The sequence below is a fragment of the Battus philenor genome, unplaced genomic scaffold (genome assembly GCF_028537555.1).
Source record: "Battus philenor isolate CCGP_79_NKW_IND1 unplaced genomic scaffold, ilBatPhil1.0.hap1 SCAF_7, whole genome shotgun sequence".
In the NCBI taxonomy this organism is placed as follows: Eukaryota; Metazoa; Arthropoda; class Insecta; order Lepidoptera; family Papilionidae; genus Battus; species Battus philenor.
In genome coordinates, this window is record NW_027181737.1 from 1307120 (window position 1) to 1331153 (window position 24034).

The window sequence follows — 24034 nt, forward strand, 5'->3', positions numbered from 1 at the left end:
AACTCAAATTTGTAAATACGTTGCCCATGTTATGCTAATGAAAGATTTATGTAATTTTTGTGTCTTTAAATAGATGGTGGGAAATTGAGAGGAAAAAGTGGCGGGAAAATGTGAAAGGAGCCATGCAACACCAACATGAAAACTGATCTGCCCAGAGTACACAACCATCAAAAAATAGGGCTTGATTAATAATAGTGACATCTATCGATTACTTTTAGTACTTCTTTGAAATACCAAAATGACACAAGCAGAGTTTCATGTAAAATAAAATACGCTAGATGTCGCTTCTTTGCAAAATTGCAATAACTAATCGAAGTACACATATAATTTTACACTTTTTAACTTTTCTAAGCTTATTACCTTAGAAAGGAGCTTGTAAGGTAACAACGTGATCCGAAAAAGTCTTTGGAGTTCTTATGACATCATTTTAATGAAATGATATGTAAATCGACATTTAAATTATTTGAAATCCTAAATTACTATCATATTTATTTTATAATATAATAGTCAGTGAAAATATGTTATTTACGTCAATCTGAAATGCTTCTAAAAACTACAAAAGACGAATATGATTGATTTTAAAAAAGGGGTGTTAATACGAAGTACAAACTGTATTATGTAGCTAGTGATGTGGTTTAAGCTAGCACTGAAATCTAGAACATTCGACTTTCCCATTATATTTTGCACCATATTTTAAATAGGAACAATTTTACAGGATATACGATAGTCCGTCTTTAATTTAAAATTTTTGCCACATGTAAACCTCTATCTCAGTGTTTCCCAACGTAGGGCCCACGCCCCACAGAGCGGCAATTTGATTGTTAAAGGGATCATTTTAAAAGTGGACTCCACACGATTGGGAGGCGTAAGAATTGGAATACATTTTGAGTAGTAATTTTTTCAATGGTCTTTTTATTTTACAATTTTTCTTATTTATTTTTATTTCACTTTTTTGTTTCTATACGACTGTTACTTGTTTAATTTACACAGAGAAACTTTCACACGTTTTCTTATAAATTGAAATTATTATCGTTATGAAGTATTCGATGTAATACAAAACATAACTCGGAGACTTAGATCTGTATCGTTAATACACAACAAAATAAATTTCCAATTTAAAAACGAACTCATACTTTGTTTTTCAAATCCTGAAAACTCGTTGAGAACTCTGCAATTTTTTTTGGATCGACCGAAACTGCTCTACCGCGCATTAGATAGATAACTAATACTAATAATGAAGACATTAACTTTAAAGCTATCATCACTTTATTGTAGTTACTTACAACTTTGCATTTCACTGAAAGAATCAAACACTTGACATAATGTAATGGATATAAAACGGTCGTAAAGAGTTCGTAAATTCAATTAGAATGAATTATTCCAGAACAAAAGTGTGAGCTTTTAAATTTAACGGCTCGATACATTTTAACCGTCGCGGCCCTTCATTACTGCTCAGTTAAATGTCAATATAACTGACGTCCGAACATTTCTTCCCTTTCTGGATTGAACATAAATTGCAGCCCCACTTCATACCGTAAAACCAACGACGAATGACACGCAATACATACAACGTATCAAACGATGAGAGACATAGCTTGGCTCTACTTATTTTGGTTGATATATGCAATGGGGCATGCGAGAAGTGCGTCGCTTCCCTTTATGAAACGTGACAAATCAAACCAGATGGCGCCACGGTTTCTCTTCTGTCCATATATTTTTAAAATCAAAACTTTTTCTGTTTCATCTAAGAAAAAAAAACTCATAACATACATTTACATGTTCTTCTCGGACATAAATATCTATATATTAGTTCATTTTGAAGTTAATAAATACTAGAAGTTATTTAATACAAATCAAATTTAAGCGGGAAACGAAAATACTCGTTTCATTTATGAAGTCTTTGTAATATCATTTCTCATTGAATTCAGTTCGAAACATAATTAAATCGAAACAGTTGATTCTCGTTTTAATCGGTGAAGGAATAATATTTTGGTTAAACAAAAAAAAAGGGCTACAATCAATAGCAAAATGTTGAAACGGAACGCATTCACGCCGCGCCGGCCGGGCCGAAACCCCTCGCCTGGGGTAATATTTCTCTCCAGTCGTCCGAATGCGCGGTCCCGTTGCGTACGTGTTCTAATTCATTCTCCATCACATCCCACACAAAAATACAACAAAATAAACTAAAAACCTACTGACATTTATCAACAATGTATTAAAGTGATGTTTTGTTTTTACGACAGTGTGTTTCCGTGATGTATATGATGGACCTGTTGTTTGAAGTGATGAGAATCTTTTCGCCCAGCGTCACGGAATCTTGAATATGAAACAACGTTTTGTATGGCGATAAATCGGCCGTAACTGTGGCTTTTAATCGGTAATGTGTTGTCAAAGTCGTGTATGATACCGTCTCCCAACCGGGTAGCTTCGCGAGTGCAAGCCGTGTTGTATGCTAATCATTCTGTTTCTTTTAACCTCACAAAAACCTCTGCACTCGATACTGCAGTGCGATTTGTGTTGCAAATTTTAATGTTTACAGCATTTGGATGTTACCCTTCCATAGTTAATTTATACATGCTATTCCGTATATGTACTTTGGCAGTTACGTATGCGATTCGGTGCTGTTATAAAGGTAAGTTCTAACGAATATAATTCACATTATATATAGTTTTAAAAACTTATTTTAGTTTTAATTTTAATTACATGTTTAACAGAGATATATATTATTCAAGAGACAACACAAAAATAGACGGTTTATTTTGACACAGTAAATACAACTCATAATTTCTCTTTGTGTGAAATATAGTAATTTAATTTACTTATGTGAAACCTAAATCCGAAACTAGATTAGTTGCGATACAAACGAATAAATCAAAAATAATTGTTGCATTTTATGTTGTTAATTTTTTAGTCTGTGAATAGGTATTTTGCAATTTTTAATAATTAGTTAAATCGTTCATGGGTCTGAATGTACACATATATAGTTTTACAAGAGGCTTTCATTTCTTAGTTTTAATCTAAAATTGAAAGCATCTTATTAGTGTTTCAGAGTTCTTAGTTGATCGAAATGAAACTTGGTTTGTTGACTCATTTCGGTTGATACATGAAACATTATTAAATTTTATTTAATATTTTAAACTTTAAGTTTCTGACTGAATCTCAACTTATTCTATTCTTGCTGAATTAAGAAATTTTTAATTAGAATTTTAATAATGGATGCTAAAATTTGACGAAGTTTTTATATTGTAAGCTTTTATCCTCGAAAAAGTCGAACTGATTTGTAACCAGTTGCGACTTTCCCGGGTTATATTTTTCGTAAAATTCTGTGTATCCTGTATAGAAAATATGATTTTGACCGCAAACGTCATTTCCGGAGACAACAAAAGAATTCTTTGACTATTTCCGTTCTTTTGCTTGCTCTTCCTTTTGATGGCGTTTCGATATAAACTCAATAAGCGAATTTGTGTTCGATGTAATCGTTTGATTGCTTTTCGAGAGAAATGGACCTTCACGATAACTTATATTTATTAATTTGAAATGTATCGTTTTTCAAACTTTGAAAAAGATTCTTGATACTTTAATTTATATTAAAATTATTTTATGATTTGTGTTTAATATTTTTACAAATAGACCTGTGTAATAATGCGCAATTGTATACAAATAATTATATCACATAAATATTTTTAATTATTTACTAAATTAGACTTTTCTACGAAATCGAATCAGAATTAGATTCATAGTCTAGAGGATTGTCTAGAAATGGTAAAGGCAGGTTATAAAGAGTTCAGAACAGATGGCCAATGGGTTCTGGTCTTCAAAGTTCTGGAGTGAAGACGACGGTACGGCAATATCAGCATAGGATGTCCATGCTGGATAGAATGAAGGCTGGATAAAGGCAGTTTCTAACCACATCCAGGGACTTCGCGTAACCTTGATTGGTGGTCCACCTTGTGAGTATTTTATAATGCCCCTATTTGGACTCCTTCAGCCCCCACGAATACATTCAGCGGTCTCTAGGGGGCTGTATCGCCCTTATTGAAAAACCTATGGTCGATAACAATTGAAATGTTCAATAATTGTTATATAATTATATTAACTCAACAATTAAAAATTCTGTTATAATTTTTTTGTTATATATTAGTGACTGACCACAGATAATTAATTTTAAATAATCTACGTCACCAATTTTTTAATAATTTTAATTAAAAAAAATTTAATACTTTTTATACACGTTGTTTTTATTATTATGAGTACAAATATATATTTTTTTATATTTTAATGTTATCGTGAATAATCCATCTGTAATGATAGACAGAAACACGCTGCAACTTGTTTGAAAAAAAATAGGAAGCTTTTGGCAATGAAGGGCCAAAAAAAAAAACAGAACTGTAATAACATTTTTTTTTGGAAAATTATAACTTTACAGTAACAAAGTTTCTTTGTCGTCTCATTTCTGAACCTAGTCTCATTCTTGAAACGTCTTCAAGAAGTCGATGTTAAGCTCTTTCAATACTAACCTATCCTTTACTTTCCATTGGACAGTACTGCAGTAGTTAAAAAGATACGTTTATCACAATAAGCAACACACACGCACAGACAGATATTAATTCTATCATATCAGCTGTTAGATATCCGCTGCAAGATATAGGCTTCCACCAAAACGTCGCCTGTCTTGCACTTACCACATCCAGCTACTTCAAAATTTGTTCCCTTATTTGGCGCCGAACGAACGGTTGGCCAGTTTCGGCTGCAGAAAAGAAAAGAGGGAAGTACCATCGCCTCACAAGTTAGCCAAGAGAGAGGCCAGATCTTTCTGGAGAACTGTACGAGGATAATCAGAACAGTAATGAAAAGGAATAAGACGTAAGTCGATAGAAGAGAGATAAATATTGCAAATAAACTGTGAAAAATAGAAATTAAAATTGTGATATAGAAATGTAAGGGATAATAAAATAATGGATGCAAAATAAAACATATATAAATATAAAAATTGTAAAATAATGATCAAAAATTATTTAGAATTGTTACAGTATTCTGAAGGGAAAGCGAAGGAAGAGAGACTGTGTATGATAGGTAACAAGGAATGGAAAAGAATGGAAGAGAATGAAAAGTACAACAGGAAAGAATGGAAGAGAATGAAAAGTACAACATAGGAATGAATAAAAGACCTTAAGAAGGACCAAAAAGGAGCTTGGATATAAAAAATTGAGAAAGATAAATACTTTGTAAATAATGCCCTTTTTTACACATAGAAGGGGAGCACAAGAGGTCCTCCAAAGCGTCTACCGTCCAAAGGTCCGAGACTACACTAGCGGTTCATCAAACTAAGTCAGAAAGCTTGGTTGTTTTATTCGGATCTCCTCATTTATGATTTGATATTGCGATAAATGTTAAGGATAGTCCTCTCCGTTGCTCTCTGGGTGATCTTAAGCCTTCTTATAAGGACACTTATCATGAAAATTGGCAATCCTTAATACTTATGATATAATTGTCACCATATGTTTGCATGTTAGCATTTTGAAATTTAGTAAAGAAACCATTAAATGTGGAGTTTTATACCCGCATTCAACACATCACGAGAGGACACTGAGTGTATTCTAGGAGCTTATTTACATTGTACGATGTTTTCCTTTACAATACCCGTATCTTTTTACCTATCCACAAATAGTTTTGTTTTGTTTTTAATATCCGCACGTCTAGGATTTAAAAGACTAGTGGAAAAGAGAATTTATATTCGGAATCCTTTATTCATCACTACAAGGCTGAATATTCCTCCAAAGATCGCCTCGATGATCGATTTTCCACTGCTCGCATTCAGTAACTTCATTATATGTTATCAACTTAATTATATCGCAGGTCCATCTAGAGAAGCCTCTTCTTCTTTTCAGCAGATGGACGCCCAGTGCAAGGCAAAAGCCTTCCCCAAACATCACCTTGATGTTGGATCCTTCTCCACTCTGTGTCTTTGGTCCACTTAGTGGGGCGAGCCTACCCACGTTGCCTATACCGCCTTCTGGTCACAACTATAGAATTTTTCGGCACCAACGGCCTGCACGTGCAGTTTTTCCTCGGACCTCCTCATTTTTATTTCAATGTCGCTGCGTAGTCTTCTCCATTTGTTTTTAAGTGAAAATAAGAACATTCTAAATTTAAATTTAAAAAAAAAATCTTAATTATGTTGACACAATTTATTTTGATTCACACTGTCATCAACATGATATCTTTTATCGTAACATCTTGTGTAACTCATGAGAAGAATGCCATAAAAGCCAAATTTGATACAACTAGAATCAGATTGAGATCACTTATAATGACATCCTTCAACTTGACAAGTTGAGGGAGCGAACGATTCCACCAGAAGTAAAAAGGAATTAAACCACCTAAGAATCTTGAGTAGACCTCTATTATTGTAGAGGAACATAGGTTGCTGTATGCTTGTCAATCATCGTTGCGATATTTCGGGGAAGTCTATGTCTTGTAATAGGCCTTCATCTGCTGATATGATGATGGTGATAAAGATTCGACTCCATCAAGTTAGTAAACCTTTTAGGCTTCTTTACGATAGAAAATCAGACTATGTTCAGTAGGCTTCTGTTGCTGGAATTAAAAAAAAATATATATATATATGTTCGATTTAAAATGCTTTAGTATATCCGAACAGGTGGTACTCAATATGACGTCATAGAGCTATTTTTTTTATCTGACTTGGTCTGCTGCCCAAATGGGATTTGCAGATTCTGCAGTTGCCAGGAGACATCTATAATATATAGCATGTTTAAAAAATGATTTTTAAATGACACGAAAACTTTATAAAAGTATCGTGTTATAAAGAGATTGGTGTATAAAGTAAGTTAGTGTAAGTGATACGGGTGTGCGCTCCGTAAGGCAAATCGCCGAATCCGGACAGCGAGAATTCCGTCCAGGTTATGCTGTGATACCGCCGTCCGTACCCGGTAAACAATGGAAATCCATTCCGGAATTGTAAATTCGGATGCCCGATTGATAAACGGTGTCTCCTCGCACCGGATGCGGATGGGATGCGAAGCGCTACGGAATATTTCGGATAACGCTAGCCCGAAATGTTCTTTGCTAGATGAAATAAATACAAAGGAAGCGTTTGTTTACTTTTCCGGGAATGATACTTTAGCAGCTAATACAAGGCCACGAAGTAAATAGAACAGCTTATAATTTGCTGGTCCTTCGTGATGTGTATTTACTCCAAGGCATATTTCACAAATTCCTCAGACACTGTTCCCGATTCGAATCCACGTGACCTTATGTTCACATACGAGCAGTTCTTCGAGCTACGTAATTCTATCTCGCAGCGAGCATAGCCGTCTCTCTTTCTTACCTTTAGCATTCTTATGAGGCCCATCGTGACGACGACTCGAATTCGTCTATCGTCACTGTATTTTTGGACTAGAAGAGATTTCGGAGCTTTGCGAATTCTTCCTATCTGTATAGGATTTGGGGTGTAATCTTGAATCTCTTACTCAGACACTGCTCCCGATTCGAATCAAAAAGACATAACCACGTGACCTTATATGAAAACTTTAATATACCTCCGTTCAACTTACCGTACCTACTCAAGAAAAAATCTACAGCAGAATCTTATGATGAGTTGGCCCGGCACATTGTCCTAAACCTCAAGGCATTTAACGGTCTGTAGCGCTTGGGCAGCGACTTGAAATAAAATAATGTACCAACTAATATATAATTGAGTAAAACTTCCAAACTGTATTGTTAATATGTATAAATTTTAGTTGTATTTACCCATATACATAAAATCGGTTTTTGGCACTGGTCGGTCTAACATCTCCTGAGGATGCCTCATGGAGGGGTGAAACACGTATAGAGTAGATTAACGGTGGTAGTTTTTGTCGCATTGTTTGCCGCACGCGCATTTATCAGCGGGCTGGCGAGCGGTGCGCTTTATTGCACGACTACTGCTGCATAGCGGGAGTAACTATATATAAGTTCCTTTCTTAGTTAATAGAAAAATATATAGCTTAGAATACTTAGAGGTTAGTCACTCTATGAAAGCGTTCACCGAAGCAATGTAAGACCTTTGTGGCCTATCAATACGGTAAAACGGCCTGAGCCGTGGTACTCCTGGAAGCTCACGAGATTCACTACTTTAAAAGACGCTTTAGACTGGGCGCCAACGTAAATGCCCTTTGGGCAACAGGAAAAGTTTAGTCTAAAAAGCTCTTCTTAACCACTAAGTACTGTTCAGTAACCGGCAATAAATATTGCACATCGACCTTTGGAAAGAGACAATCGGCTAATTTCGGCTTCGTAGAGCGTTATCTCTGTCCCACACTACCTTTGTATTTCGTGTGATAGAGATAACACTCTACGAAGGTGCTGTAGTTTATAATAGGTCGCAGATTCATCTCTCGACAGCCTGATACTTCATATAATTGAATAAAAACATTATTATTAAATCTATCTGATAATATTTAATATGCAATCCAACTTGGTTCAGTATAAATTGTCCACGTGCTCGTGAAGCAGCCGGTATTCCAACAGTGGGAAAAACAAAATTAACCCTTAATAACCTAGAGTTTCAATTTTGATACCAATCTTTTAAACCGAATGTTCACATTACTATTAGTTTTTTTATAGGTTGGCTGTATGTATTTTACTGTTGTATAATATTCTTTTCAACGAAATTTAAAAAAAAAATCTATTTTTCCCTTCATCTAGACCCTCAAGTAAATACAGTAATATTAAAAAAAATCACTTTCGTAAATCAGGCTACTAAGGGTTAAATACCGAGAATAGTTAAATTTACAGAGTTGTTAATAAAATATATAAACAGATTTATAAATATAGTAATGTTACGTTTGGTTTATTTTAACATTTAATATCTGAGTACGTAAAGTAAAAAACTTAAGAAACATTTTCATTTCTCAAAAGTGCATAAAAAGCACTAGCGAGTGATCTTCGCTTTTAAGGGGCCTAAATTCTTACCCAGGTAATAGACAGAATTCGTTGCAATATCCTTCGCTCCTACCTTCACCGCATACAAATCTACTGTATATTTATTCCTTGTTATTTCATTGATTAGGTTCGCATTTGAGCAGGTTAGGAACAAAAGGTTACATATATACTATTTTTTTTAGTAAATGAGAAAAATGTCAAATGGCTGTGCACATAGAACATAGATAATATTCTTTATGGCCAGTGACAGTTTAATTGAACTAAATGATGTATTAATATATGCTAAAATATATTGATAAATATATCATGGATCTAAGAAAATAATTTTTAAATGTCACCATTTGATTCATTTACTTACTTACTTACTCCGCTGGCTTAGTGACCCAAAGTGGGTCTGGGTCTCCGAAGCGAGAGACTTCCACTTTCCCCTATCTTGCGCCTTCGTCTGCCATTGGCTGACATTCAATTCGTGCAAGTCTGCCTCAACGCGATCGATCCAGCGATATCTGGGTCTACCCACTGGTCTTCGACCCCTCGGTTTTTCCAGGTACGCTACCTTCACGCTCCGATCCGATCCCATTCGCTCCAAGTGACCAAGACAGCGGATTCGTTGAGCTTTATATTCGCCGATGATTCTATCTCATTAATATAATAAAATGTTACCTTATGAAACTGAGTATTACTAAAATGTTGCCTTCTGATGCTAAAGATAACATTGTACAGTACTCGGTGATTAATATTGCACTTCGAACTTTGGAAAGAGACAATCGGCTAAAATCGGTTTCGTTGAGCACTATCTCTGTCCCACACTACCTATGTGACGTTTTGTCAGCCTATATATTTATATATTCAGATGTCTTATATATATAACTTATAGAAGTTATAGATATTAGTATCATTATGTCAATAACATTCTACTGCAAGATATCGGCCTTCCCCAAAGAGCACCTTTATTTTTTTATTATTTTTTTGTTTTGCGCCGCTTGCGTTTGACGACTTTTCGGCAACTTTGCTATATTGTTGGTACACGTATAGGATGTATAGTGGTCGACTCTCAAGCATCTTGCAGACTCAATGATAACAGCCCACTACAAGATATAGACCTTCTTCCCCAAAGATGACGTCTATGGCCTTGCATACAACCACTTTTCACTACCGATGCTATGTTATTACAGTACACGTAAAGGATGTTTGCAATGCGACGAAAAATATCATATTCATTCGAATCCTACCTCAGCAGTGAAGCCTCCAACAAACCCTTCTTCATTGCTCGACCTTAAGCCTTATATAACTCACCTTAACGTCTTAGATCCACACGTCATCACTGGTAACGCCACTAATCAAAGACCTCTGTATTAATAATATTACGCAACCATAATTTAAATTCAGAATACATGCATGTATAACACATTTAATAACAGTGCAATAGAACTAACAGACAATCGTAAAGTAATAAATAATTCGTAATAAAAATTAATGCACTGAGAAAAACCGAGGCGCCGGCAGACGAAGAAACAAAAAGAGCAAAGCGAACCAAATCAAGTCGGCTGAGCCATACGCTGTGCTCTGGTACGTACCAAACGTTAGATGAGATTTAAATAATCCGGTATCGGGTACACGAACCATGAGAAACTATATACCCGCACTATGAATGTAATGGGTATTTCTTTTTATGTTTATTTACATTGCTAGGTTATTTCGGTTGCGTTTTTTGTAACCGATTATCTACAGTTCAATGTACTTCTTTTATGATTGCATAGCCGTATCGATGTATTATAATTATTTTCAACATCTCATTGTGTTGTGACGTCACTGATGATTTTACGTAATTTTTTTTTTCTGAATGTAATGTTTTTGTTATGAATAAGAATCTCTTTCCTTTATTTTATATGTAGCTAGCACGCAAGACTTTTTAAAATATACACATTTGAATACATCTACAAGGACTTTTTAGTTTTAGAGATCACTTAATTTTATGTAATAATTTTTTTCTGAATAAATTTTTTTTTGTTATGAATAAGAATCCCTTTTCTTTTCTTTGTATGGTCTGTATATTATATATGTAGCATGCAAGACTTTTTTAAATATACACATGTGAATACATCGACAGGGATTTTTTTAGTTTTAGAGATCACTTAATTTTATGTAATATTTTTTTTTCTGAATAAAATTTTTTTGTTATGAATAACAATCTCTTTTTTTTGTAGGGGATATATATTTTATATGTAGCTAGCACGCAAGACTTTTTTAAATGTAAAAATGTGATTACATCGACAGGGATTTTTTAGTTTTAGAGATCACTTAATTTTATGTAATATTTTTTTTTTCTGAATAAAATTTTTTTGTTATGAATAACAATCTCTTTTTTTTTGTATGGGATATATATTTTATATGTAGCTAGCACGCAAGACTTTTTTAAATATACACATGTGAATACATCGTCAGGGAATTTTTAGTTTTGGAGATCACTTAATTTTATGTAATATTTTTTTTCTGAATAATTTTTTTTTGTTATGAATAAGAATCTCTTTTCTCTTTTTTTTGTATGGTCTGTATATTTTATATGTAGCTAGCACGCGAGACTTTTTTAAATATAAAAATGTGGTTACATCGACAGGGGTTGTTTAGTTTTAAAAGATCATTTTTATAATGCGGACAGCTAAAAGACGTTCACTATTGGACAAACGCTTGCCCCAGAGTTTTTATAAACGATCCGTTGAAAACGACCTCCTGGATATATGAGTTGAGCGTGGACTTGATAAAGAGACCCTACCTGAGGAACCACGTTTCATTGCTGAAATTGAAGTCTTGTGATATCTGCCGAGGAATATTTGACGAAAAAATTTTTTGTAATACAGTTATTAAAACTATTAAAAAGTTAAAATTAATTTATTGCGTTTCATTGCTGAAATTGCAGTCTTGTGATATCGGCCGAGGAACATTTGACGAAAAATTTTTTTATATTACAGTTATCAAAACTACTAAAAGATTTAAAAAGTTAAAATTAACTTATTCAACGACACTTATTGATCGACATCTTTTTTTTTAATCTATTTTGTTTTTCACTTTAGTATACTTTGCAAGGTGTTATAGTTGTGGAGAAGAAGCAGGAAGAAACTCCACAACAACAAATTTTTAATGCCTTTTTAAAAATTTATCACAGATTTATACATATAAACTTTATCAGATGTAGCCTAAATAAAAACTAAATATTCAGGCGACATCACTGCCAATGATTATTGTCATTTAAACATTTGTTTATTGAATAATAAGCCTTTCCGTCAAATTACTTTTAATATGGGATTTGAATTTAATAATTATTTAAAAAAAAAAACTTTTTTTTTTATTAAAAACTAATCGTGCCCGCGACTTGGTCCGCGTGAAATTAAAAAAAAAAAGTTTATACATAGCCTGAGTTACTCCTTATTATATCAGCTACTTGGCAGTATAAGTCCTAAGGCTCTGTGTTTGGCACTAATCGGTGTAACATAACTTCTGAAGATGCCCCGTGGAGGGGTGAAACACGTGTTGAGTGATTTGGTGGTAGCGGTTGTGTGATTCGCATTGTTTGCCGCATACGCATTTATCAGCGGGCTGGCGGGCGGTGCATTTCATTGCACGACTACCACTGCATGTGCGGAAGTGGCTAAATATTTGTCCGTTTCTTACTTAAGTTTCCAGAGGTTTTCTATCGGGTCACGTGATAATGAAACAGTTGCGTAGAAATAAGTCACAAAGTTTACGAAGCGAAGAGAAAGATATTAGATTTCTTATACGAATTAATATGAATTCTACTAACTGACGCCCTGAACAAATATTTGTATCGGGGCTGGAATATCTATTATCTATACTTCGTCTATAAGAGACTATCTGAACACGTGGGCGGTCATGCGAAACAGTGTGCCTACGGCTGTTTCTCCTGTGACTGACAGTTGACAGTTCGTTTTAAACAACTCACATTCACTTTAGCCACACAATAATAAACTCTGTGACATATGCAACAAGGTATATACGAACCGCATAACGTTTGGCAGGGACAGGTAATATTACAAATGTCAGATGCAGCATGAGCTTTAGTAAAATCAACCTTATTGTTGAGTAATAAGGAATACGTCGACTGCATAACTGTAGATAGATACAGCACGTGCCGTCTTGGAAATGAACACGTGGATAGGCGACAAAGCAGTTGACATACGATTTCCCTGAGCGGGCGGTTTATTTCGAGGCAGTCGTTTATGTGGGCAGTAAATAAGGAGTTCGGGGAAGGCGGCCGACGAGGTGCTTTATTTATGGCCATTCACGATTTCGACGCGATGGAATTACATCTTGTTCGAGTGTTTAGTGTCCACGATTCCGAAGCTCCTATGTTTATAAACATGGACTAGTATACTTATATTTACCGCTTAAACATTGCGGTGACCACACGATGTGTCCTCCTGATAGTTTTTTTACATCTCTTATATTACAGCCCCTTATAAAAATTATATTAATTTTTAATTATAGTTCCAGGATATATAAGACGTTGTAATTAGCTAGTTCAAGACAAATATTTTTGCACACATTTTTAGTGTTTAAAATACGTTTATATATATATTATATATATAAAGCTCAACGAATCCGCTGGCTTGGTCACTTGGAGCGAATGGGATCGGATCGGAGCGTGAAGGTAGCGTACCTGGAAAAACCGAAGGGTCGAAGACCAGTGGGTAGACCCAGGTATCGCTGGATCGATCGCGTTGAGGCAGACTTGCGCGAATTGAATGTCAACCAATGGCATACGATGGCGCAAGATAGAGGAAAGTGGAAGTCTCTCGCTTCGGAGGCCAAGACCCACTTTGGGTCACTGAGCCAGCTGAGTAAGTAAGTACTTTTAGTGTTTACTGCCTCTTAATATATTTTAACGACGCCCTAAAAATATCCAGTTTTTAAAACTACGTTTAGTGTGATCATTTCCTCATCCAAACTCCATATTGGCATCCTCAGGTTATGCGCCAGTATCTGTGCTATTGCCATATTCGCCTCATCGATGAATCTTGCGATCGCATCTTGTGGATACTGTATATAGTCCAAGAGTGTTTTTGTTTAACTGCCTCGATCTTTAACCCCTGAGCCTCGTGGACGGTGAGCGATCTTCAATCTGTCTCTGTGCCATAACCCTGGGTAATGAGAACTTGTTTATAGGCTTCGGTTTAAGTCAGGTACAGGCTGTTTCTTTGTTGATATTCTCTTCAAAGTACCTACCTAATTATGGAGCGCATCAGCTCCTTTTCATCACCTTTAGGGCATACCCCACGTCCACTTCCACGGTTATATTAGTTATTATGTTGGAGAAGTTCCCCAGTCATTTATTTATATTATTATTCATTTTAAACAAATTTAACGAAAAGTACAGTCGGAACGAAATCCAAATCCGATCCGTAATTACATTTCCTCAAACAGTTTAGCGTGTATAAATCCTCACAAAGCGGTACTCACGTCAAATGCAGTAGCAACTATTTTAACTCGCGCGAACAAGTCGACGGGGTACATTTCTCGTACGTTTAACCCGGTCACGGTTCATTTGTCCGGGAGCGGGTCTCGTTGCGACTGTACTTGGGTACAAACTCGGCTGGTACACATTCGAGTCTACGACTTTATTAAGTTTTTATATTTCGTAATATATAATAACAATAATATACATGTAAGTGTACAACTAAGCAACATCTTATAGACATAACTAACTGTACATTTTCAATAAACGCTTTCTTAACCAACGTTGTAGTCAGAACTTCGTAAAATCTGTTATTAACTGATCTCTACTTAGCGAAAGGAATATTCCTACCAAATTTCTAGTCCTTACGCTTTATGATTTAAACCATTAAGAGAGATCAAGTTGGAAGACTTGTGAAGTGCGCACAACACTAGCACCACTGTACCAGCACCACGATCAACTAGTGGCAGGCGGACTAGGGTCATGCGCAGGCGCAGAGGGTGCGCCAAAAGAACCTGCTCCTAAACAGCCGACGCATGCGCAGACGTGACCAGACACCGACAGACGCCGGACGCATGTAACTCACTGATTCATTTCTCCGCGGTTTCACACAACTACCCTGTGCCGTTAATTGTATGTCATGCAAAAATATCCTCAAGTTTTGTTGAGTGTTTCATTTCTACACTCCTCAGATAAGGATTAGTATTGAGTAAATACTAAAGGCTTAAACCTTCTTGCTTTCATAGACTAGATAATGAAGGGTGTACTGCCCAGGAACGGTAGCACAAGGTTTCCTGGTGAAACTACGGCGCTGGTCGCTGCCAGATCAGGAGGATTAGTAGGAAAGTTAAAAACAGTATAACATATACAGATAAGAAATTAGTATGTAATAAATAAAGCTAATATTAATTTAATATAAAATAAGGCTCAAATCAATTAGAAGTAAATAGGTTGGATATAGATAATTGTAACAAAAACAAACAAGCTATATTATGTTAAATGCCATCTATAAGATTAATGATCTAATGAACTATGATATGACATTCAGAAGAACCAAATCACAGATGTTCCTTGAAGATTTGCTCATCAGAATTGGCAGTGGGTGACGCACGACGCTCTTGCAACCGATTGCAGTTGGGTCTGGAAGATTCTCGAATGGTAGAGCAGGTAGACGCGTCGTTGATATGTCCCCCACAAGGTAGATCGAAATAGTTTTGGTCGCTTGAATTCGTACCTATCTTTTGGGAAAGCCTGCCTTGCAGTGGGCGTCCATTGGTGCCCAAAAAGAAAAAGGAGACTAATAGATGGCACTTATGCATAATTATGACTAAAAAATATTTTCATAAAACAATGATAATATATAGATTTACGTAAATTGATAATATAAGTAAGGTAGTATAAGGATGGTAGTACACCTATCCCTCGATTTACACGGTACTCGTTTTACACGTTTTCGCTTTTACACGGTTTTCCAAAAAAGTTTTTTTTTTATTTTAATAAACGATTTTATTACCATCTCTCATAATGTAAATATTTCTGCTTCAAACATCGAATCGGCACGAATAATTTTGAGTGATGAAAGTGAATTCGAACCTTCGATTCCGAAAAAAGAATGAGACTAATTTCTTTTTTGTTCTTCTCTTTAATGTATATTGTAATATTGTAATAAATATATTAAAAAAACAGTTTTTCCGTAATATACTAAATATTTTAACTTGTCAATGCATTTTATTTTTATTTCTGTGTACACCTAAAATTATTGAAAAAAAATAACAACTGTCAAATAGCAAAATCATGCATTTTCTGCAAATTTTTCGATTTACACGGTTTTGACTTGAAAATTTTTAATTTTCGATTTACACGTTTTACTCAGGAACGTATCTACCGTGTAAATCGGGGGATAGGTGTAGTATAATAGAGGTATGTTGCAACTGTAAAAAAGGACAGAGTGCAATCTATTTTAATACAGGGTGATTAAATATGGATATAAAAGCTTTAAACATTAAAACATCTATAACCAATTACTTTGTATAACGATAAATAAGGATATAATATAATAACAACACAGAAGTAAAATCTGCAGTCTTACGTCTCACAGACGATTTTATAAATACAGTAAAAATTCTTTATTCACTGGATATATGTTCTAACTATATACATATATGCCGCGAATATACACACCGTGAATACGGAATGTTCATTTATATGCGATTATATGGAATACGTTGGTGACAAAATAAAAAAAAGAAATATATTAGGGGAACCGGAGAGTAATGTCGCTTTAAGTTAAATTCACACGACTACATTTTTAACAAGTTTTTATTTTTAATCAACAATATATTCACCTTCGTTATCAACAACCTTTTGCCATCTAGTATATAAAATTTTCAATGCCGGAGCGGTAAAAACCGATAGGTGGGTAAAATATGTCGACAGAAACTGCATTACTTTCAGGTCCCTCAATATAAAAAAGTCAATTTAATTAATGTTTTTTTTTCAACATTTAGATTATTTATCTTAAGAATTAAAGGTTTCAAGAATTATGTAATTTACAATTCCTCGGCAGTTTTAAAGGCTCCTTAACATTGACACGCAGCACTCGCATTAGAAATTTGCCTTCTAAAAATAATACTGAAATAAAATCTCAAAGCTCATTTGCCAATCTTAAACCTTCGCTAAGATTTTTCAAATTAAATGTCACGTTTCTAGTGCCTGTTGAAGCCTCTTCTTCAATGAGCTGTGAATTTAACATTTCCTCCGAGTAGATTTCCGGCAAATCATTATTTTTCGATTCGAGCAATTCCTGAATGTCACTTGATTCTATCTATTCGAACCCATCTCATTTTAATCCATTCGTGATTTTAGCTAAGTAATAAAAAGACCAATATTTAGCCACTTTCGCACATGCAGTGGTAGTCGTGCAACAAAGTGCACCGCCCGCCAGCCCGAACACAAAGTCTCTGTGTTTGGCACTAATCGGTGTAACATAACTCCTGAGGATGCCCCGTGGAGGGGTGAAACACTTGTTGGGTGATTTAACGGTAGCAGTAGTGTAATTCGCATTGTTTGCCGCATACGCATTTATCAGCGGGCTGGCGGGCGGTTCACTTTGTTGCACGACTACCACTGCATGTGCGGAAGTGGCTAAATATTGGTCCTTTTCTTACTTAGGATGGGCTTCCGCAAGGTAACGTCTGATTCCATTAAATGATTTTAGCTATGTTTAATTCTTCGTCATTTTACGCAGTCACAGCAGGTTTTACTATTTTACTTTTTTATTAGTCTATTCGACGGCATTTATAAAGGATGTTGGGTTGGATACTGTTGGAATCCTTTTATTATTATGTATGTACTTATTAGAACTATAATAAAAACGCGAATGAAGTAATCCCTAATAAGAAGCGTTTTCTGTACAATTTTAATTTATACATTTAAAAAAATAAAGCGTAATTGAATATCAAAGTACCCACAGATCAATCATTGTTAAAACGTTGAGAGATGTCTCCAACGAAATAGACGAAACAATTTCATAAAAATGAACTTGATCGCGGAATCAAAATAACAAAACATCAGGCGGAGGTCCGAGCCGCTGACAGCTTAGACGGCCCTTCAGTATCCCGACAAATTAATTTAACGACCCCAAACAATACTCGAAAAATGTTACCCTGTTTTATCCTACAATATAAATAATACAAGGTAATATAATAAACCACGAAAACACATGATTAAAATTTATAATGAAACCTAATTCACAGAGCTTTTATAAACGATTGTGAACCTTATTTAAATAACTGGCTCACAAAGGTTCTGAAATTAAAAAATTCTTTATTCAACATACTCTCTTCTTTACAGTTTTTACAGTATCGTATAAATATTTTTTTACTAATGCTATAGAATTTAAGAGTGACCACAGAAAAAGTTTATATTCGTTTAATAAAAGCTAAGGTAACAAAAAGCTCGATGGTTTTTTTTTTTATAATGATCCTTGCTATTGGGGGCCTCTCGTACCCCTATTTATGGTGGGACAGGGACTTTATTTGCAATTTAATTTTTCACATGATTTTTTATTTTCTCTCTCTTCTATCATATTTTACTTTCTCTTTCGGTCTATTATCTATCTTTCATGCTACATTTCTACTTTCTTACCCTTTTGCTCTGTTCATCTATCATTCTTTCCTCTTTTCTTTTTACATTTTTTCATTTTACATTTTTATTTTACATTTTTACTTATTTTCTATAATACATTCTATAACACATTTGAGTTTTATTTTACCACATTTTATCACATTTCTTATTGTATATTTGGATTTTTATTTTTTTGTATAACGTTTTTAACTATTTTCTTGCAACAAGCGAGGAATTCTTACCTAGTTTCTTTTTCGCCTATCAGGGAGGCTATTCTATCCTCCCTGATTTTAACGCCAGACCGGCATTCGAATTCGAAAGCTCGATGGTTAAGTTCGACAGGCTAAAAGATACCTAATATATCTTATACTTAACACAGTTTTTCTTCTTCCATTTCCACTGCAAGGCCTAGGCCTCCGATATCCGGTCGGTCCAACTGGTGGTGGTCCACGCCGTGTCTACTGAACCTAGCGGCCTCAACGTAGCACGAGCGATGTAAACCTACTACTGCCACTTCATACTTCCGTCTATTCAGATGAAATTTCTCAGACAAGGAAAGAACAGACGAAATAAATTAAACTGGACTATGTTTTTTTGTTAATATAGTTATATATAACTTTTTTTTTAAAGGCTCTCGTTATTGGGTGCCTCTCATACCCCCTATCTGGTGTGGGACAGGGACTTTTTGTTTACATTTATTTTATTTTTTCACACCCTTTTTTTATTTTCTTTCCCTTCTTTCATACTTCATATTATCTGTCGTTCATTTCTTTCTTTCCACAATTCCACTATCTTTCTCTTTCTCTCTGTATCGCCTTTCATTCATTCCTCATTACTTTTACATTTTCTTTTAATCTATATCACATTTTCACTTATATTCTATTTTTATTCAATACCAAATTACTTTATTTTGCTTTTATTTTATCTTTGTGTTATTTGTTTACAATTTTTTACTTTTTTAGTCTTTATTTTTATCTATTTCTTTTCCTATAATTTTTTTACAGAGGTGAATGAACTCTAGTTGTATATAACTACATACTGTTCATTCGTATATATTTTCATATTTATTGGATGTAGGCTCTATTTTGTTTAAATTGGACTTTTGTCGCCCTCTGTAAGGCCTAGGCCTCCCTCGAAGGTCGCCATGATGACCGATCTTGCGCTGCCCGCACATAATTGTTCACACACATATAAATGAATAATCTAACAGTGTGTTTGTTTGAGAAATCATTACTGCTATTTTATACTATTTTTTAATATGGCCCCCGCTATTGAGGACCCATCGTTCCCCTATCTTATTCATGGGGCAGGGATGTTTTTATCTTTTAATGATTCACTTTCTTTTCTTTTTTATTTCTATACTATTCTGTCATACGTAAGAAAAGGACCAATATTTAGCCACTTCCGCACACGCACACTCTGTGTTTGGCACTAATCGGTTTAACATAACTCCTGAAGATGCCCCGTGGAGGGGTGAAACACGTGTTGAGTGATTTAACGGTGGTAATTGTGTAATTCGTATTGTTTGCCACATGCGCATTTATCAGCGGGCTGGCGGGCGGTGCCCTTTGTTGCACGACTACCACTGCATGTGCGGAAGTGGCTAAATATTGGTCCTTTTCTTACTGATGATGGGCTTTCGCAAAATAACGCCTGATTCAATTAAATTCTGTCATACTTCACATGATCTATCTTTCTTCTACTTACGTTCTGCAAATATATCTTTCTTTTCTAATTGTATACTATTTTTTTTATACTATTGTTCTTCTCCTAGCAATGTCTCAATAACTAAGTTGTATATATATATATATATATATATATATATATATATATATATATATATATATATATATAAATAAAAAGTACCTAGGATGAAGTTGCGAAGGTTTAATGTTTTTTAGGTTATAGTTTAGTACTTATTCACACGAAAGCAACCTAGCATGCAATGTTTTAAGTTATAAACCTCGCGTCACATCAATTTGAGTACTTATTTGCATAATTATATGGGCTTAAATCGTTTTTATTACATTACCTGCACCCGATCACGCGTTTTGTGTTGTGACTAAATAATTTTTCATTAGTGTTACGTGTTACCTCTGTACTTTTGTAACACATCTGCTCTCGGTCCGCTTTATTTTTTTTAATCTGGTTTATAAATTTAAATAATGATTTTATAAAGAAGAAATTATTTTTTCAATTTAGAAATTTTTAACCCTTTCGCTGCGAACAGCGCCTTCTGGCGCTCGGCTATAAACGATTTCTCTCAGTGAACAGCGCCTTCCGGCGCTCGGCTATGAACGCTTTCTCTCAGCGAACAGCGCCTTCTGGTGCTCGACTATAGACGCCTTCTTTCAACGAACAGCGCCTTCTGGCGCTCGGCTATAGACACTTATTCTCAGCAAACAGCGCCTTTTGGCGCTCAACTATAGACACTTATTCTTAGCGAACAGCGCCTTCTGGCGCTCGGCTATAAACGATTTCTTTCAGTGAACAGCCCCTTCTGGCGCTCGGCTATAGACACTTATTCTCAGCAAACAGCGTCTTTTGGCGCTCGACTATAGACACTTATTCTTAGCGAACAGCGCCTTCTGGTGCTCGACTATAGACGCCTTCTTTCAACGAACAGCGCCTTCTGGCGCTCGGCTATAGACACTTATTCTCAGCAAACAGCGCCTTTTGGCGCTCGACTATAGACACTTATTCTTAGCGAACAGCGCCTTCCGACGCTCGGCTATAAACGATTTCTTTCAGTGAACAGCCCCTTCTGGCGCTCGGGTATAGACTCTTTCTCTCAACGAACAGCGCCTTCTGCCGCTATATTATATATACAACAACAGAAACTTTTTGTTATTCATGACTATGACTCGAAGTCAATGGCAGCGACTATCTCACTGATGAATTCGAAATTCAAAGACACAATAATATATTAAACTTTTAAAAACTATTGTGGCCGAAGTACCTAGTAACATAAAGGCATTTCACGTGAACACCACAGATACTTAAAATGAACGCATCATATAAAACCTTTTTTGTGGTTTGCTAACCAGCACGCGTGGTATAATTATCACACTTGCAAAATAAGCCTACATTGTCTAGCGGAGGATGGAACGAACTCAATTTCAGATAATATCACAACACCGGCACGCTTGTATTTACCTGGAGTTCAGTCTAGACTTAGCGAAATTTTAGTTAACTACCATGTAAACAGTACATTGTAAACATACATACAGGATGTTTAGTTGTAGGTGTGAATTTGTAGCTTCATTTGCGTATGGTACACTTTATCTATATGGTACATATATAAAAATCTATGGTAAAAAAATTATTTATTTATATAAACTTATACATTGTGCGATTGTGTAATTCATTCGTTATAGGCATTCTTTATCATTCAAATTATAGAGGCGATGAATGAACTGAAATTGGTATGAAAAAGAATGAAAGAAAAGAAAAGGTAAAACTGAAGAGGAATGATAAAAGAGCATAAAAATAAATAAGATGTGAAAAAAAAATTAATAAAACAGGAATAAAAAACCTGTCAAAAATAAGATAGGGGTAGGTGATGTCCCGAACAGCAGGAGTCATTAAAAAAAATTAGAGGTGAAAGCAGTTGCCGAAATAAATAAATACATTTAAAAAACTTTTAAATTAAACGGTTTTTTGATACTCATATTGTGGTGGTTGTGGAAAAATATGTACCTAGTCCGCCATATTGGAACGGCGTCCATCTTGAATTTTAAATTTTGACATAATCATTGTGTTTTACTAATGTAGCCCTTTCATTTGATACCCATATTAAGGGGGTTAAGGAAAAATATGTAATCCGCCATTTTGTATCGGCGGCCATCTTAGATTTATAATGTTATTGATTTTATTATATTGTATTGTCATCTAAATTACATGTGTGTACCAAATTTCAGATCAATCTGACAATGGGAAGGTGCTTAAATTTCAATTTCTAATTTTGACCCAAATAAACAAATTTCGTACGGGTCGAACTAAATAAAACCGTTTAAAAAAGGAAATATTAAGACATTGTACATCAAGCTAGCAGTCAATGTGCCATAAATAGTGCGATGCTTTGAATTTCTCTGAGGATTTTTTATCTATATTGTTTTTATATCTAAGTTTAATATTTCCGAACTTTTTTGGCTCACGTTATTGCATATTACAGTGCTTACTAAATCTATTTAATCTATTTTAATGACACCCTAACAGTGTCCAGTTTTTAAAATTACGTTTCGTGCGACGTTAAGAAATCAAATGAATAATGAGGAGATTCGTAGACCAATGTATACTTAGGCCAATGGATAAGCTAGTTTAGTAGGTTTTGTTTTTAATTTTAATTTGTATCGCTAGTGTTTTGTTTACAATGTGTTTTTTCGCGTCAACTGAACGGAGACAGTTGGGAGAGGGATTGCTGCTATTTGATACGGATCTTCCTTTTCCCAACTGCGGGTCATCACAGTGTTTCATTATATACAATTTTTTTTAATGTTAAATATAGCTAAAATTTATATATATAAACAATATAATTTAAGAATTTTACCTCAATTATATATTCATTTCTATATTATTTTACATGAAGTCGCTGCCCAAGCGCTACAGACTGTTAAATGCCTTAAGGTCTAAGACAATATGTCGGGCTAACTCATAATTTTTTTTATAGATTTTTTCTTGAGGTCCGGTAAGTTGAACGGATGTATATCAAGGTTTTTTTAATGGGATCAGGCGTTACCTTGCGGAAGTCCATCCTAAGTAAGAAAAGGACCAATATTTAGCCACTTCCGCACATGCAGTGCTACTTGTGCAACAAAGTGCACCGCCCGTCAGCTCACTGATAAATGCGTATGCGGCAAACAATGCGAATTACACAACTTCCGCCGTTAAATCACTCAACACGTGTTTCACCCCTCCACGGGGCATCTTCAGGAGTTATGTTACACCGATTAGTGACTCTGTGTTTGGCATGCACTTTGTTGCATGACTACTACTGCATGTGCGGAAGTGGCTAAATATTGGTCCTTTTCTTATTTATCAAGGTTTTCGCATAGGGTCACGTGGTTACGTCTTTTAAATTCGAATCAGGAACTGTCTTAGTAAGCGTTGAAAAGTCTGTACTATCGCTGTCACATGGGTAAGCATCGTTGTTGATATTTTAAAATGGTGCAAGTACTAGAAGTACTCGTGTCTGTTTGGCGTTTTCTTTTTGGCCCACTATTTGGAGCCTCTCGTACCCCCTATCTGGTGTGGGACAGGGACTAGCCTTTTCACGGACATTTTTATTCTCCTTCTCTTCGTTCCTACATCATATTATCTCTCGTTCGTTTGATTCTTACCACAATTCTTCTGTCTTTTCCTTTCGCTCTGTTCGGCTGTGTCGTTGTACAAGATTAGCTAGTTGAAGTTGCAGTGAGTAGACCATATGTTAGTCGTGGCTCAATGAAGGTCACTTATGACATGTCATTTGAAATTCATGTGGCAGGCTTATGT

The 24034-nt window shown here is 35.1% G+C and overlaps 1 protein-coding gene across 1 annotated transcript in view; it reads left to right on the forward strand.

Moving 5' to 3' along the window:
• The first annotated feature begins 2443 nt into the window (after positions 1–2443).
• The window catches only part of LOC137931038 (uncharacterized), a 282114-nt gene continuing 260523 nt past the window's right edge, over positions 2444–24034 (forward strand). Inside the window, exon 1 of the mRNA XM_068774431.1 lies at positions 2444–2632. The gene's annotated coding sequence lies outside the window, so the exon portion shown is untranslated. The remainder of the gene's footprint in view (positions 2633–24034) is intronic.